Source organism: Thunnus maccoyii, chromosome 10 (genome assembly GCF_910596095.1).
Source record: "Thunnus maccoyii chromosome 10, fThuMac1.1, whole genome shotgun sequence".
Lineage (NCBI taxonomy): Eukaryota > Metazoa > Chordata > Actinopteri > Scombriformes > Scombridae > Thunnus > Thunnus maccoyii.
Window position 1 is genome coordinate 34,666,383 of NC_056542.1, and position 15,382 is coordinate 34,681,764.

The following is a 15,382-nucleotide window of genomic DNA, read 5'->3' on the forward strand; positions in this document are numbered from 1 at the left end:
CCTATTTGGGCCATGGAGAGCTTAAGCATTCGATATTTAGTAAATACATGAAATAAATATCAATAAATACACAAAATATATCATGGAACCACAACATCGACAGCCAATCAAATGAAATATAATAGTCATTGCTGAAATGGCATTTTGAGATAAAAACAGAATTTGGAAAATAATTAAACTAATATTTCCTACTAATGAACTGAACTCGAGCTCACAACTTTATGGGTACATTTTTTTTGCCTGTTTATTCAGTCATTCATTTTTTTAATATAATTTCCCTCATATGGTATTATTAACAATATTAATATTGAAAACCTTTAGACTCAGTTATATACATTTTGAATGTAAGATTTTAATGTGGAGTTTAAGTGGTCAAACTTACTCAAAAATGTTTTATAGCTTATTTCTGAGTGAAATTCATAAATGCTCAATGAAGAAAAAACTTTGACATGCACACAAATATTTTCAAGAGACGGTTTGTTTAAGTGGATTTTGTGATACTTGCAGTGACTGTTGTCCATGATGCAAATCCCACAGTACTGCAGAGCCTACAGTACTATGGAGGACAGCATCAGGTTTACTGGAAAACCATTAGAATAGATAAAGATTTATCTTTAGTATGGTGGATAACAAACATGCCATATTTAGCAGATCACTTAACTATTTGGCAAGAGAGTCTTATATTTTATTTTTGTACATGTGTTTATGACAGTATGTATGAGTTTGGTCAGTTTGGTCAACACTCAACATTGACATCCGGAGGTGAACCTGTGGCAGCTAGTTCAGACACTGTAAATGTCCACTTGAATGTGAGTTCAGTTTCGGTTTCACTTATTTTCAAACTTGCCTTAGCAGCCAGCCAGTTTTATTATAGAGAGATGGTCATCGAGTGTTATTATAAGAACACAAACAACCATGAATAATGCAAACAGATTTTATGCAGTTCCTCAACAAGCATAAATCATGTACACCTGTGTACAGACAAAACCTTGATAAAGTGAACAGGATATTTCTATTTTCTACATTAGGAGAACTTGTCTGTCATTTATTAATTGTTAAGATTATTAAGATATTAAGATTCTGTACAGACCTGGCTGCCACATAGGTCAGTAAGGACAAATGCCAGGAATGCCAGGGTGCTATGGGGTTGACATAAGAGACAATGGCCCATGTTGTCTGTGGATGAAGTTAACCTTTGGCTTATCTGACCATCTCATCGCAACCACAAGCACCAAGAGCAATATGATGAGACTTACTGATGGAGCACACTCAGACCTGTCCAACTAAATTAAAAAAAACTTTTACTATTATTCCAATAAAGGCAGTGGATCATTCTCAGGAGATCCAACAAAGGTCTCAGGACTTTTTAAATTTCAAACATACTGTAGTTGTCAAGAGTCCAATGAGCAGAAGGTGCAGCATGAGGGAAATCAGATTTGGCCATGCAGGACTGAATAGAACAATGTTTATGAAGAGGAAGATGTGAGTTTTATGATCAAGGAGAGACTGGAGATCAAGGAGAATCAGGTCACTGTCTGACCTGATTCTGAGTCTAGGCTGAATCCAAATGTCCACACTTGCAGATGCGCATTCCCGGGAATTCTGCAGGTGTAGAGGTCTGTCCCACCATTGAAAGCCACCATTAATCAAGTCCATAAGGGGCCTCAAACGGATTATCTGCAGACTTCAAGAGAGTCTGCTTGGGGTGCAAACTTCACCAGACATCATGCAGAAATTTGCCCATAATCCTGCCGCAATAGGCTATAAAGTGACGATGTAAAAGAAAATAATAATACTAATTATTAATTGTCCATCTACAATTTGAAGGTCCTTAGTTGAGGATTTAATATGAAAATAATATCAGCAGTGTTTAGCAGTTCATGTAAAGGGAAAATTCACTGAGCACTCTGACTAGATCTGTTGAGAGTAAAGCAGCAGACCTGCACATATCAGAACCATGAAGAACGATTCAGAAAAAATGAAATGAAATGAGTAACAGGGTCAGAAATTTTTATTTAACTACATGGAAACACTCAAGCGTACCCTCGCGGCCTGGCGGCCTGCAGACTTAATGTGAGGACGGTGAACAGCCTTAGCCTTAGAAAATGAATGATTAATGATTGAATTTATTGATTTATTCAGTTTGTGGAGAAGCTCAGGAGACAAGAGTCATTCATTTTTAATTCAGTATTTTGGTATCTCAAATGAATAATTCGACTGAGAGGATACAGTATTATTCCATTATTGTTATTGTTATTATCATTATTAGATTTAAAATACTGATCCACACTCCATACCAGGTGGTGGCGGTAAGGTACTTTTTCATTGTTTGCCTTATGCCATAAAATGTAAAGAAGAGCCATTGCTGATGACGTTCCTTTGAAAAGTGTAGGGCATGGATTCACAGGGTACATCTCAAGTCTTTTATTTGATCTTTCCTCGCTCCTCGCTCCTCGCCTGAACCGGAAATTGTTCCTGATGCGCCATTTTGACGAGCGTCCCAAATCTCTCGCTTCTGCTCCGAGCATGGATGTATAACGTTCTCTTTATACAAAAGAACCATAAACAACTTTCTTCATTTATTAGAAAGATGTTTCTTTTCATGATCTGTTATTTCCCCCATTAAACTGTTTCTTGCTGACAGACTTTTCCTGACTTTAATTTTGTCCATAATAACAGTTAAACACATGTATATTTTACATCATTTATCATTTACATTCAGTCACATGTGAGGCTGAAAATTCCTGGGCGTCGGGTTTGATATGAGTTTCATAATTTCCATTTTCCCTGAAACATTTAGCCAAATACATATTTTCCAGTGTTCAAAAGACACCCTAGTCATATTCTGGGATATCGAATAATTAATTCATTATCAGGATTATCAAAAAATACAGATGCAAATAATCAATAAATAGTAGTATAAACGCATTCTGTGAGTAGAAATGGTTCCTGTGCCTCTAAGCAGGACACAGTACAAAGTGTAAATACAAAATGCAGGTTGTTATTTACGTGTTTGTTAAACAGGTAACAGGCTGCAGAGAGAAAACAGCTACTTTAGCGATGATAACTGTGCACCTTTATTAGTGTTAGCACAGTGCACATGTGTGCAGACACAAACTCCATCAGACGTTTCTACAGCTGTTAAAGCCGACTGACAGCTGATCCAGCTGTGATCAGCTGTCACCGTCATCAGAAACGGACGTCGCTTCACATGACGCTTCAAAGGCGAGGACGTGTCATGTCTCTCAAAACAAATTTCCTCGTTTCCTCTCTCCTCGCTTGGTTTCCTTGGAAAAGGAAAAACGCAAGTGAGGGAAACGTGGATGCAATTTAAGAGAGTTGGGATGCACCCATTGAATGAGGTGCACAGGATGGATCTTTTCGGCACCCGTGACGTATAAAAGAGGCGTGACACACAGCTGTAATATATAAACCATTTGTCGTGCGTCAAGGATATATAAATGTGTGTGTGTGTGTGTGTGTGTGTGTGTGTGTGTGTGTGTGTGTGTGTGTGTGTGTGTGTGTGTGCGCGCGCGCGCGCGCGCGCATGTTCAATAAAATATAACAATGTATGACATCCTACATTCTTGTCATATTATGCCACGTTGTGATTTGAATTAAAAGTATATCTATACATTGTCATGAACACTTATGCTCATCTGTCAGAGATCATAAATTACAGCAGCAGGTTGTAACAAAACAATGGACAGATGATGACATGACGGCACTGAAGCAAGGATGTCTCATTTTCTTAAATGCCTGTTGCCTCGACCCCTCTCTCCTCGTGTCTCTCCTCGCCTCCTCCGCTCACATCTCAGGTAGGAGGGATTAAGAGACGAGGAGAGGAGGCGAGGAAAGGAATCGAGGATGTACAAACTGAGAAATGAGAAGAGGTGTTGGGATGCAAGACAATCGCGGTGCAGAGAGAATCCGACCCCACTTACATTGGACTACGTAATTATGCGATGGCGGATGTTATTGACGTAGGTCTAACGTAGTGAAACTACAATGTTCTGAAGATGGACTACAAAAAACGCATCTTATATACTTCGCCCGTGCGTTCTTGCCATGCTGTTTTATGCAGGCTATAGAAACGTACACAACACGGTGAAAAATAACTTACAATGGTCAGAATTGAATTTTAAAAAAAGAATATAGCCTGTCAGTCACAAAACTGAAAAGAAATTGTCACATTGAGAATGTTTGCTTACGCTCACCCTGCTGAATCCAAATTACTGTATGAAATTAAATGTTAAATATATGCAAGATAGACATCACATGTTATGCCTACAAATCTACTACGGTACATATCATCATTCTTAAGTTTCAAACATGTTGAATTAAAAACATCTGACTAAAAACGGCTCATATCCCTTTTTCTTGAAAGATAGACTTCTGTGTTATGGTTAATATGCCGATTACGATCTGTTATTAGCCTATAATGCATATAATAGCTTAAGAACCACCACACACAACCCACACACCTTGAAATGTTGACTTGATTGTGCTTTAAAGTTGTTATGGTTGATACAGGCTGTGGGTCCGTGTTCCCTCCATCCAAAGCTCTGTTCAACTTGTTTGAAAACAGGATAAACAAATATACAAAGCACTATTTTGTTGCCGATTTTCGTGTGAAGAAACGGCATGTCTGGAGTTTTAAATAATAAAGTTACGCTGCTGTGCCTGTGCGTAAATGCGCATAGCGTCTCTCTTAATGGGAGTGATCCCTGCAAGCGTTTAATAAACTCAAGTAGATATCTTTCAACGTTACAGTCGTTTTAGTGCCAAAGAAAGAAAAAGTTAAATGCAGCGTAATGTCACTGATTATTCTAATCCCCAGATGCGTCGACAGGACCGGTTAGGATCTAATATTAATTAGGCTAATGTTAATTGACAGTGTTTCAAGCATAGTCAATGACAGTGTTTTTGTAGAGATGCAGTAGGGGCGGATAATATAGATATAACAATAAAAGTGAAAAAAAGTTGTTTTCTGGTTTTGGTTTAATTTCTATTCCAACGGCGATTTGAAGATGGAAACAGGAAAGGCACTTGAATTTCTGTTTTTTCAATTCATACGAAAAACGTATAATCCATTTTACATTTTTTTATCCTGTTATCAAACAAGCTGAACACAGCTTTGGATAAGCGGACCGCTGTGGATGTGTAATGTGAGTTTAATCGTTTGAGTGTGTTAATGTTGCGTCGCTTGCTGCCGCAAGGAATTGTGGGACAGAATTATCTCCTTTTCTTTCGTAAAGAATGTCCAGGTGTACCTATGCTAAAAGAGATTAAAAATGAAGCACTGAAGCACCTTTCCGTAGTATTTTTAGGGTGCTTTTCATTACATTAACGTGCCTCCTCGTTTCCCTCACTTGCGTCTATTCCTCGCACCTTAGCTCCTCCCAGCGAGGATGAGAGGGAGAGATGCGAGGAAGAGACGCGAGGACGGAGGAATTTAATTTATCAAACGGGACGTCCTCGCTCACTCCGGCGTCATTTTGAGGAGACGGCAAGTTGTGATGACGCACTTCACCCTGAACGTCAAATATGAATAAGTCAGCAATAGAAATTACAGTACTCTAACAGTTTAAACTCTAATGTTTGCATTTAAAATTAATGTACAATTGATGAACACTTTACACTGTTACTTAATAATTTCTACATATTGATAGCTGGAAGGAAAACACCCAGAGAATTCGACCAGCTCTTTTCATGGCTGCCACTTAGATACTTCCGGGTCATTTCACTCATAGTAAGATCTTATAATACATCCATGGTCGGAACTGTCAGAATAACAGCGCGGAACACGGACCTCCACTCGCCGGTTTCCGGTCACACAGAAAGGTAACATCTGACAGTTTAAAGCTCGTTCCATTCTTTTTCAGATAAATATAATGGAGTCTGTGTCTGTATCGATGTGTGTATGGAACTATATTTGTTTCCAGATGTCTGAAATCTACCGCTCTGCTTTCAGTCTCAGTTATACTTTATAAAGCCTAACAGTGTTTTGCTCTCGCTGTCATAAAGTCAAGCCTAACTAGCCTTAGTTTTACTCTAATCTTCAAAGACTCTTCTAACCAAATGGAAGAAAAATATTCCGTCTGCTGCAGGATAGAATAGATTTTTAACCTTCTTCCCAAGTTGCGACTCATTTAGAAAACGAAGATTCAGGAAACGCCAGTAAGTGTTGTTAGAGAACCTTATCTTATAGAGAAATGGATGCTTTGCTCCGTGTCCCCGAGAGGCACAAACTGGGGCTAAATTAGTCTGTAAAGCTTCATCAATGGCTGCACACCAACCGCCACTCCCGAGCCCCAATAAGTGAAGGAGCAGCTCCTGCAAACGTGGGTTTAAGAATTGACTGGCTAACTTTCTTTCTTTTCTTTTTTTTTTAATTTGACCATATTTTCTAATGAATGATTTGAATCTACCGATTATCACTTTAGAGTTCTTTATAAGAATCCAAAATTTCCAGAAGGATCTCTGTTAAGCATATGAATTATATCATGAACAACAGGAAAATAGCAAAATTATTTGTTGTGGACAGGGTTTATAGACGTGTACTTTGTCAGGATCTGTAGTGATCTGTCTTCAGGGGTCAGTATTTCAAACACTGCCTTTTACAGCACCATGATAAGAATATTTAGATTTAGAAATAGGGGCAGTCAAGTGTCTTATTCATGGGTGTATGTTTGTGGGGTGGGGCAGAGTGAAAGTAGTTAAGTCAAGGGTCTGCCCATTAAAAGTGAGGACAGAGACTCTGCATCAGCTTTAGATACTATTTTTTCTGCAGTTTTAAATAAAAAAGAATGTCATAGAACTCCCCTCAGTTTAAAGCTTACCCTTTGTCTGCTGTAAAGTTGGACAGTTGGACAGACAGCTGGGTGACAGAATGAGACATCTGATAAACTAACTGTTTTCCATATCATTATCAACAGGCCTCATTTACCAGACGCACCCTGTCACAGTATGCAAGCTACATACAAGACACTCTTGTTTCTGCATATTTGTCATTGTGTTGCTGCGGTCTTTAACTTAATCTAATGACATTCAGCTCAGACTTGTGCCATGATGAAAGTGATAAGTAAATGTTATTAATCCAACATGTTAAGACTGCCATCATGACTTTTACATAAAAGTGACATGGTTGCTTGTAGGAGCAAGGGTATTTATTTGTGTTTACGCACCTGTCACATGCCATCAGGATCAGTATTTGCCTGCTTTTAGTGCAATCACATGTCACTAACCCTGCGTTCCCATAAGGGGGCGTTAAAATCCTGTGAATATTACAATCCGCTGTGAGGTGTTTTGGCTTCTGACTGGATTTCCTGGGTTGTAGTTCATAATTTCACCGGTACTTCAAATAACACATAATATGCTTCTTGTAATGTGTGATTTTTAGGTAACCAATCAGGAGCTATTAGCTATCGGGCCAAAACAAATGTGATCAGAGTGAGAAAACTATTAACATAGCAATATATGTAGGAATTCTGAGGAAGTATGGTCATGTGGCCAGGTACGATGCCTTGTCACGACGCCTGGTGATCCCGGTGGTGTTCCCAACCACTGGTATTACATTTCGCCTGCTTTTAGCGCTGCAACTCGCCACACATTCCTTACAGCGTCCGACGTAAATTTACACATAAAATAAGCACGTGACGTGAAGCAGGTTTTTAATTGAAGTCTGGTTATATGCTCATGCGCCTGGGTGTGATCTACAAGTGTTTTATTTACTACGTTATTACAATGGCTGTGGCCAGCTTAGTAGTATAGTCAATGAGTTAAGGAACTGAAAAGGGATAACTTTTCATTTGTTTATTGATTTTAGTTAAGTAGTCCAACGTGTCTCCATTTTTTGAGTTGAGTTTGACTTGTATTTTTTTTTAGTGTTTCTTTAATTTGCAGGGCTATTTTAATATATGTAGTGTTTTTCTTTTTTGTATTTAAAACAATTGAATATGTAAACAAATTACATTTGCTCCACTGTGAGCTGGACAATTAAGGGTTGTAGATTCATTCCTTGCATGGGTTATAGCTTTTCATTGTTTTCTTGACTTGAGTTTTGTAGTCCAATCAATCCCCTTTTTGAGTCACAATATAAAGTTATGCAAACACTGGTCAAACCATCTATGTAAACCTAGGGCTGTTCCAACACTACTTAACAAGGACTCTTAATGTTAATGAATGTTAATGTTGCCTTTTTTTTAAAGGAATGAATAAATTCATTTATTAATTAAACAAAGAAATGTGTTTGTATATTTATGTGTATGTATATATATATATATATATATATATATATATATATATATATATATATATATACACACACACACACAATGTATCTTAGGTTTAAGTTAAACTTGCTGCACAAATGGAAAGATTTAATGGTACAACGTGTAGAATTTAGTTGCATTTAGCAGAACAGACTTGGCAGAAATGGAATATGATATTCATAAGTATGTTTTTATTAGTGTATAATCACCTGAAAATAAGAATAGTTGTGTTTTCATTACCTTGGAATGAGCCCTTCCTATTTATATAGGGAGCGGGTCCTCCTCCACGGAGCCCGCCATATTAGATCGCCATGTTTCTACAGTAGCCCAGAACAGACAAACCAAACACTGGTTCTAAAGAGGACCTTTCGCATTTTTCGCGAGTTTCTCAGCTTCTCCTACATGCTTGGAAGGGAAAGGGGGGTATTCAGGGGGGTATTCAGTTTGTTACAATCTACAACCTTACCGCTAGATACCACTAAATCCTACACACTGTTCCTTTAAGGTTCAGTACAAGGACATATTAACATATATAAACATTTTTAATTTTAAATTACTAGATTAATCTACTGGTTAAAATCCTTTGAACATGTATGAACTTACTTAGGGAATACAATCACACAATCCTAAGTATCAAGTAGGTAAATTCAAGGCCACATTAAAAAATCTACTAAAGACCAATCAGCTGTGTGACCACTGGGTCCAGTTTACATTATTAATTTCTAATTGACATTGTGGGTGTATGTGATGTGCTGTTGTGTGTAGCTTTGTTTTTTTTTTTTTTTGCTTTGTACTGTTTGTTGTTGTTGTTGTGTGCTGTTGTATGTTTTGATTGTGGGGGACTACGAATGCAAATTAGCTTTGAGCTAACTCTTGTGCAGTGCAACTTTAATGTTTAAAACTGCAAACTGTCCCAATCAATAAATCAAATCAATTAATAAATTCATAGCAACTATGTATGGACTAATGCAGCAGTCCAGTACCTGCATTAGGAACATGAAGTCAGTTTGTCAGTAATGTATGCTGGTGATCCACCTGTGAACTATTTACCCACCTGAGGCAATGCACCAAAAAGAAAAGAACATGCATGTAATGTCAGACCAATTCAACTGCAATTTCAAGCAGCAGCAGTACATTGTAAGGAGACTGAGTTATGAAGTAATGTACTATAGGGGAAATATGTTGTTCAATATGTTGTGAATTGTATCTATAGTTTATTCCCATACAAAAAGTTATGCTTAAGACAATTAAAAGCCAGAAAAAATATAGGCTGATTAAGTTTAATGGTGACCCATAACTGACCCATTTGTTAAGTGCATTTCTTTGACATTTCTCTGGACATTTTGGTGCCCAGGGTGATACGTTCCACTGTCATCCCTGAGGAGACTTTATTATATTTTATGACAATAATGACAATTAGTAATTTTATAATACTTAATTATTTTAAATAAATACACTTAGTTCAGCTGCACTCAACTTCTGTTTTGTGTCATGTCATCAAAATCATCTGTCTATAGTTAACTTTACATGAGCACTTGCCCCTGTTATGTATTATCCTGGTTTTAATAGTGCTGAGGATATGATATAGAACATAACCTTGTTATTTACTGTATATCACTGTGGGATTCTAACATTATCATGTTACTGGTGATCCCTGTCTTTTCTCTTCCTGTAAAATGGTGTCAAATGTTTGATGACTCATCCTACACTCAGGGGCATTTACAAAAGTTCATCCAATCAATTGTGACCACACAGGTCATATAAGACCGCACTTCACTGTTGTGGGTCAAAGTAGCTAACAGAACAATATGGAGAGAGAGATAGGAAGAGATATGTGTTTGGATACCAGTGGACAAAAACTTTGTTTAGATTTCTGAAACAATGTGGCTGAGGTCTAATTCATTCATCTCTCCCTTGTCCTCCTCCTGATCTAACAGGTGAGGGACGTGTGTGTAGAGCCATCAGTCTTCTGTAGCTCAGTTTCTCTCTGTAGCTCTGTATTCTGCTTAACTCTGTAAGCCCTGCATTTTTTTAGTGGTCCAATCAAATGCAAAGGATTTGATTTAAATCCCTCTTTAACTGTACACCACTCGAATATTCTATTTCACTGGGAAATTCGTCACAGTACAGAAGCTAAAGATGCCGTTTCACTGGGACTTTAGTGGACTAAAGTGGATCAAGAATGAGGCATCCACAAAAGCAAGTGACTAGCTAAGCAGACATGAGCAGATGAACTCCTTAATTTATCCATTAATTTGACTTAAACACAGCACTAGGGATGTCATTTTCAGTTAATTTTGCTTTTGACTGACCAACATCCATTAACTGGTAACTAACCAGTTAACCAGAGGACAGCAGGAGCCCATCCTCCTCTGCCCCCCACCACCACTTCACACAGACTGCCCTTTCTCCACCTGCCCTGCGGGTGTCACTGTTGAAGCATTTTAATCAGAAATTCAATAATGGATTTTTTCCAAAAAGGACAGAAAACATGTGACAGGGTGAGCCATTTTCAACCCATGAAAAGCAGATTTTTAAAAGAAAATTTGGTGTTAATTTCAATATTAACACTGGCATTGATGTGTTTCATCATAGTACAGCCATATAATTTAGTTTACAGCTCAAAAAAACATTTTTTAGCATGCAGTATCTCTTTAATAAAAACATCCAATTTACAGTATCTAAAACAGTTGTTGACCCATCAGGTAGATTTGTTTTAATTCAAGGACAATTTTATTCAAAAAATTGGACCTTGCTAAAAATGTATGCTCCCAATTTTGATGATAATTTATTCATCCAAAATATTTTACTTCAAATTACATACCAATAATGTGGACTTTGGTAGGAGGGGACTTCAATTTCTGTTTAGATACTATTATGGACAGATCTTCAACCAAACCATCCCCTCTTATGAAAGCTGCCAAATTTACTATTTCCTTTATGAAGGATTATAACTTACTTGAGTCATAAACTTGGTTATAGCTTAAGTTATTATAGCTTGTAGCTGGTTAGCATGCTAACTTCAATGATATCTCTGCAACACAGAACATATAGGTCTTTGACATAACATCAAAACTGTTATTTCTTCACATTCTGTTGATAATTTTAGTTAATTTTGGAATGTTTCAAACTAAAATTCTGGCCAATTCCTACACACTGAACCTTTAAAAATGACCTAATAAAACAAAAACAGAAGCCTGTTAAAAGGCAAAACGCTGACAAATGGTATGATCAAGAATGCAAGTCCATCAGAAAAGAAAAATAGCAAATGGAAAAACATCGCCAACCAAACAACCCAGTCTTATGATTAGGTATAGTGAAATTTTAAGCAAATATAAATGTACAATTACGAACAAAAAACAAAATTATACCCATGTGAAACTTGAAGATATTGAGAACACCATAAATCAAAATCAATTCTGGGATATGTGGAACAACTTCAACACAAAGCAACCACAAGCATTACCCATCCAAAATAGTGACATCTAGACAGCTCATTTGGAAAATCTGTACAAAGACATACCAATAAATCTAATTCATTCAGATCAATCTATTATAAAAGAACTCTAAAGAATTCCAAACATTAGAATAAACAATTAAAGACAACTAAAACTCCCTTGATTTCCCAATTACTTGGGAAGAATTCACCACAGAGACAAAATCTCTCCAGCCAAGGAAAGCTTGTGGTCCAGACAGCATTAAAATGAAATCCTCTAATGCAGCACCCTAGAGTTGTGGGGGAGAGTACTGAAGTTGTTCAATATCGTATTAAAGTCAGGATGTTTTCCTGACATCTGGTGCAAAGGGCTCATTTCCCCCATTCATAAGAGTGGGGACAAGTCAGACCCTAGTAACTACCATGGCATCTGTGTTAGCAGTCAGTTGTCCAGGTAAATTATTCTGTAGTATTCTGAGTAAAAGAATACAGATTTCCTTGACAAACACTCCATCTTGAGTAAGAATCAAATTGGCCTCCTCCCAAAACACAGCACCACCGACCATGTATATACTCTTTAATCAACAAACGTGCACCAAACAAAAAATGGTAAGATATTGAGTTGTTTTATTGAATTCAAGAAAGCTTTCGACTCTTATTTGGCATGAAAGGCCGAATAGAAAATGTCGAAATAACTCTTACAAATATTTATTACCCGGCAGATGAGGGTGCTGAATTTATGAACCAAATTATTGATTTAGTGGTAACTCAAGGAAAAGGAACAATTATTATTGGACGTGATCTGAATCTTGTCTTAAATCCTAACTTGGACTCAACAACAGCATTTAAACATAAGTCTGAGAAAATGCAAACATTTTAAGGAAAGCATGGGAATGATAGACGTGTGGAGAACACTTCATCCAAGAATAAATGATTATACACACTATTCCAATAGACACTCTACATATAGTAGATTGGACTACTTCTTTATGTTTAATAAAGATATAACAACTATTAAGAAATGCACTATTGGAACAATGACTATATCAGATCATGCCATGGTCATTCTAACAGTAAAGTTGAACTCAAAGAGAGGAAAATACTTATAAAGGATGAATAATTCCCTCTTACAAGATGATGGTTTAAAAGAGATGGTTAAAAAAACACTAAATGAATATCTTTAATTATATGATACAGAAGAAATTAACAATATAATGATGTGAGAGGGGGTGAAAGCCATCTTAAGGGGAGAAATAATAAGATATTCATCAGTAAAGAAAAGACAATGGGAACAAATCAAGACTGAACTAGAATTATAGTATTATAGTACTGGAAGACAAACATAAAAAATCACATGACTTGAAATTAAACAACTAAAGAAGAAACGTGCTGAATTAGATAGAATATTAACAGAAGAAGTGGAGAAATCACTAATACTTACAAAACAAAAACATCATGATGGAGGACCAAAATCCATGAAAATTTTAGCCTACAGGCTTAAGTAACAAAAAAGTAAATCTTATGTGACTAAGTTAAAGGATGATGCATCAAAAATTCTAACAGATAAAAGTGACATTGCAGAAGCTTTTGCAAAATACTACGAGGAACTATATAAGGATGAAGCCAACAACACAGATATGAGAAGAATGGAAATATACCTTAAGAACCTTAAGTTAAAACAAATCTCATTATCACAAAATGTGAATCTTATTATAACAGTAACAGAAGATGAAATATTTCATCTATAATATAGATGAAATATTTATTATGATAAATTAAAAAAGAGAAGGCCCCAGGAGATGATGGGTACACTAATGAATTTTATAAGGAGTTCAGAGAATTATTGACACCTCTATTACTAAAAGCCTATAATTTTGCCCTAGAATCAGGTAAATTGGCATCAACATGGAATTCATCTGTAATTACAGTTATTCATAAAGATGGAAAGGATACAACAGATAGATCCTCTTATAGACCAATATCATTACTGAATACAGACCAAAAAATATTAACATCCACCAAGCAAATAGGCTTAAAGATATTTTACCAGATAAAATAGATGGAGATCAGTCTAGATTTATTTCTAATAGATTTTTATCTGATAATATAAGACGCACTCTAAATATAATTGATTATTCACAAAAAAATAAGAAAGATCTACTTTTGGTGACACTTCATGCAGAAAAAGCTTTTGATAGTCTTGTGGCCATACATTTACATAACCGTAAAAGCATTTGGTTTTCACCCTAAATTTGTTTCATGGTTTAAAATTAATGTATAAAAATCCAGTCCCTCAGGTGAGAGCGATCAGACAGCAAGACAAAATAAAGGGGAATGTCATAAATTAGCATTGTATGCATATGATGTCATCTTATATCTTACCTCTCCCAAACACTCACTTCCAGAACTGATGAAAATAATAAAGGAATATAGTGATCATTTAGGATACAAAATTAATGAAAGTAAATGTGAGTCTATATGTATAGGTAAAAAACTGACAGACGATTCTAAAGGAAACTTCAGATTTAAGTGGAGCCAAAGTACAATAAAATATCTAAGCATAATGATCCATAATAATTTAAGCAAAATCTATGAGGTCAATTATCAGAATCTAGAGAAAAAAATTAAACAAGATCTGAACAGGTTGAAAACAATACCTGACTCTATTTCAAATAGAGGAGATACAATTAAAATGATGGTCCTCCTCCAGTTCCTCTTCCTCTTTCAGGCTCTACCAGTTTCAATTCCTTCACAAATTTTTAAAATATGGAATGGAATGATAACTGTTTTTATCTGGAATAACAAAAGGATCAAACTTAAAACATTAATGAAATCTAAATAACAGGGTGGATTAGCACTCCCATATTTACAGTTATTTTCATGCCACACAAATAAAGATCAATGAAATGGACTAATGATAACACAAAATCTAAATGGTTTATGATAGAAAAAGAGCCAGCTCCCCTTTCAATAAAGACATTACCCTTTTATAGATAAGAAAGATATCACACAATTGAAAGTGCAAAACAGATGGACTAATAATACTATACAATTAGAAACAAATCTGCAAAAAAAAAAAATATTATTTTATCTTAGAGAAATGGCATGGGACCCTCAATTTAAAATTTTCCATATTAGATAGACAGATATCTATATAGGATACTTAAAATTGCAGCTATGAAACAGATAAGGACCTGGCTAAAACCTACTCCACCTTTATTTAACAGTTGGAAGGCAAATGTAAACAGTGTCTTAGAAATGGAATAACTTAGAAGAATAACTTATAGGATCAGAAATCAGGAACAGGAACATTTGAAACGGCTTAAATTGATTAAATATGTGGACCACAATTAAACAATGCTGATGGTTTCAGCCCTGAAGAGTTTTTTTTTTCCTTTTCTCTTTTCTTTGTGTATGTATGTATATATTGACTTATTTATTCTTTTATTTTATCCTGCTGGGGATAAAAAAAAATTCATTAGTGTACCCATTAGTGTACCCATCATCTCCTGGGGCCTTCTCTTTTTTTAATTTATCATAATAAATATTTCATCTATATTGTAGATGAAATATTTCATCTTCTGTTACTGTTTTAATAAGATTCACATTTCGCGATAATGAGACTTGTTTTAACTTATGGTTCTGAAGATATATTTCCATTCTTCTCATATCT

General features: G+C 35.9%; 1 protein-coding gene across 1 annotated transcript in view; it reads left to right on the forward strand.

Moving 5' to 3' along the window:
* Positions 1-5,725: 5,725 nt before the first annotated feature.
* ppox (protoporphyrinogen oxidase) overlaps positions 5,726-15,382 on the forward strand; it is a 40,920-nt gene continuing 31,263 nt past the window's right edge. Inside the window, exon 1 of the mRNA XM_042424107.1 lies at positions 5,726-5,844. The gene's annotated coding sequence lies outside the window, so the exon portion shown is untranslated. The remainder of the gene's footprint in view (positions 5,845-15,382) is intronic.